This window comes from Lolium rigidum, chromosome 2 (genome assembly GCF_022539505.1).
Source record: "Lolium rigidum isolate FL_2022 chromosome 2, APGP_CSIRO_Lrig_0.1, whole genome shotgun sequence".
NCBI classification, from domain to species: Eukaryota; Viridiplantae; Streptophyta; class Magnoliopsida; order Poales; family Poaceae; genus Lolium; species Lolium rigidum.
The window spans coordinates 197617372-197617758 of NC_061509.1; positions in this window are offsets into that span (position 1 = coordinate 197617372).

Here is a 387-nt window from a genome sequence, read left to right on the forward strand (position 1 = left end):
GGAGGGTGGAGCCTCCAGGGAGAGGAGGCCGGTACCTCCAGGCCATGGGGGGCCGGAGCCTCCACCCTTGGGCGCGCGCGGCAAGGGGAGACCGGTAGTACCGGCCCCTCCTGGCCGGTACTACCGGCGGGGGTTGGGCGCCACCACCAGGTCGCCCCGCGCGCAGGATGAGGAGGCCGGTACCTCCGGCCAAGGTACCGGCCGTGGTACCGCCCATGTGCCTCGCGCCTCAGTACACTTCGAGTCCAAATGAGGTTGTTTCCGGTACCATGAGCGGTACCTCCGCTCGAGGTACCGCCCGTGCGCGAATGTGCCCAAATCTGAACCATTGCTTCTCATCCAACGGTTGTAATTTAATTAGCATTTGCCCCAAACTACCCTTGACCA